Source organism: Cupressus sempervirens, chromosome 7 (assembly GCF_028749045.1).
Source record: "Cupressus sempervirens isolate cs-2001-9-10 chromosome 7, ASM2874904v1, whole genome shotgun sequence".
NCBI lineage: Eukaryota > Viridiplantae > Streptophyta > Pinopsida > Cupressales > Cupressaceae > Cupressus > Cupressus sempervirens.
Window position 1 is genome coordinate 203,084,623 of NC_143124.1, and position 3,022 is coordinate 203,087,644.

The 3,022-nt window shown below is 36.2% G+C and overlaps 1 pseudogene across 1 annotated transcript; it reads right to left on the reverse strand.

Moving 5' to 3' along the window:
- Nucleotides 1–964: 964 nt before the first annotated feature.
- Nucleotides 965–2,796, reverse strand: LOC149546204 (oleosin pseudogene; annotated as a pseudogene). The gene is made up of 2 exons (XR_016353661.1): nucleotides 2,138–2,796; nucleotides 965–1,381 (listed from the first exon to the last, which is right to left on the reverse strand). The product of XR_016353661.1 is annotated as an oleosin pseudogene (transcript).
- Nucleotides 2,797–3,022: the final 226 nt, after the last annotated feature.

A 3,022-nucleotide genomic window follows, 5' to 3' on the forward strand; every position in this document is an offset into this window, starting at 1 on the left:
TTTCATAACTTGCTAATTGAAACTTATGAATCACAATTTTGGTTACAGAAACTATAGTAATCTAGAAAGAAATAAGGGTCCATTTGACTATTGGAATTTGATATTCTGGATTTTCTATTTTGGAATTTGATATTCTAGATTTGTTAGTCCAAACCTATTTGTTTGACCTAGAATTAGATTAGGGAAGATCTTTTTTTCCCGTTTGGCTCTACAAAACTAAAATTGGAATGCAATGGTCCCAAGCTAGTAGGGACGCAGTTAGCAGATATAGATATCCTATGATTGAACATATTGCAGGTGACCTGAACCGACATAAAAACGAGGACCAACTCTAACAAACTATCCTTATCCAGTTTCGTAAGTTTTAAAATCATACACCTAAGATTTGCCCTCAAATGAAAAGAAGATCGTCGAATGGGTTTCAAAATAATGGACTAGCTCTAACACGGTAACAAGCACAATGCAATAGTACGGTAAAGAAGGGTTTGATTTCCAAGCTTCAACATAGAAAATGAATGAGATTTACTGACTTAGATCTATCGCACAACATCTAGAGTTTGATTTTGTAGAGCTCGAGATGGGATCTTTGGAAACCTATTTGCATTCTATTGAAAGATTCTAAACACTTTGAATGATTTAAAATCATCGTGCAAAAAAGTTACGCGAACATAAATGGTTTTTATAATTTCAATTTATTCTCCAATGCTCATTTTTGTCAAATTGGAATTAGAATGAGAATTTGATCAATTCTCCCTATTTAGATGGAAGAACAAATTTCAATTTTGGGAGGTAAATGGAGATACAAAAATCTATTTTTTCAAATTCTAATTCTAATTTTGCGCACCCAAACACTGAATTAGAAAATTTCCAGAATTACAAATGCCAAATCCGACAACCAAACAAACCTTAAGTTACACTAAAACTTAAGTATTAATTCTGATAGCACCAAAGAGGAAGACAATGGTTAATAATTCCAATTTCCATAAAAGAGGAGGCACAAGATGGATACAAATAAGAGAACTTGGCTCAGCATAAAGACATCTACCATGTAGACAGAGGGAATAAACAAAGGATAAGAGAACTTGCCTCAGAATAAAGACATCTACAAATGAATTCACAGAAACATGTAGAGGATTAAATTTAAAAGTGTAAAAGATACTGCTAGAGATTGAGAAGAAATGTTCTTTCATACCCTCTATTCAGAGGAGTTTTACAGGGGATACAAATCTAATCTACGAAATCTGGTAACATCCTAGAGAAGGGCCATTGATGATCCATACCAATTTCCATTAAGGGAAGGCACAAATAGAATGTTCAGTGTCATTCCCAGTACGCACAGGGAATATAAGGAGGATACATATCTGGTCTGCTTAAATTGGTCCTGCATAAAGACATTCGCCATGAACTCATAATAACATCAAAAAGATAACTTCAATAGATGCTGTTCTGAGCAATGTAGAAATGATATTGAGACGAAGTGTTCTCTGTCGTCCACTGTATACAGAGGATATATTCAAGGGATACAATTATAATCTGGGCAACATGGTCCAGCTTAATGACATCCGCCATGAATTCATAATAATATCTGTAGGATAACTTCAATAGATACTGTTTTGAGATATGTAGGAATGTTTTCAAGAATAAATGTTTTCCATCATCCAGATATTCAGGGAATACAATTATAAATAGGGTAACTTGATCCATCATAAAGACACCCAAAGTGAATTCATAATAGTACCTATGGGATAACTTGATTAGATGCTGTTCTGAGCAATGTATAAATGATATGGAGAAGAAATGTTCTCTTTCATCCCCTGTAAAGTACTATACATGGTGGATATACAGGGGATATAAATCTAATCCAGACAACTCTGTCAAGCATTTAAGGCATCCACCATGAATTATTCATAGTAAAATCTATAGGATAATTTCAATAGAAACTGTTCTGAGCAGTGCAAAAGAGATTGAGAAGAATTTTTCTCTGGCATACAGATGATACAAATCTAATCTGGACAACTTGGTCCAATATAAAGACATAAGCCATAAACTCATACTAACATCCACAGGATAACTTCAAAGGATACTGTTCTGAGCAATGGGTAGAAATGAAACAGATGAAAGAACCAAGAGAAGATACCTGAAACAAGGGTTTCGTCTGCCCTAATATACTCCAATCATTTGCTGCCCCCCAATCAAAAGATTAATGACAGATCTAGATAAACTTCTTCTTTAAGCTTCAGGGGCGGCAAGTCTTAGCTTACGCTGTAAATAACCACCGTATTCCCTCGCATAGTCCATGGCATGGCTTGCTGTATCAATAACCCTCGTACGCTGCATAGTCTATCTGCTCAGACCCAGGAGGGCGTCTGCCATTAACATAGTTGTAAAGCCATTTAGCCCCAAAAGCTAAATACAGCCCAAAACAGACAGCGGAGAGAAGCCCTAAAACTGTCACAAATAGGAGGGCTCCTAGAGGTATCAAAATGGGGCTTAAAAGGACGAATACGGGGGCCAAAAGCAGGAGGGTAACAACAGTGAAGCCTGCCAGAAACAGCACAATTAGCCCACTTGTGACTAGGGCTGTAGCACCCAAAACCTGGGTAGAATTTGATGAATACTCATGGCTTCTACTCCCCATTCCGTGATATCCATCGGCCATTTTTCAAACACCAAAAATGCTTTACAAGTATCTATCCAGAACTGTTGAATCTGTGGGGGATCTGGGAATATATACTTTTTTTCTTTTATGGGTGGATGCGTTAATTCAAGTTCTACCTGTTTAGCGTTGTCTAGCATTTTAGAAATTTTTATTAATCATTTAACTTAGCACAACGCTTTGGAGCCCACTTCTAGATAATTGTCGTGGATTCAACTTTTCTGAGATATTTAATTGATAGTCACTTCGATACGTAAGCCTTGTAGAGGAAAGTATTCACTAGTCATTTAGGCTAGTTGTTTTAAGCGTCTAGAACTTCTAAATGTAGATAGATAGATAGATAAGATTTTAACGTCCACGAGGCCA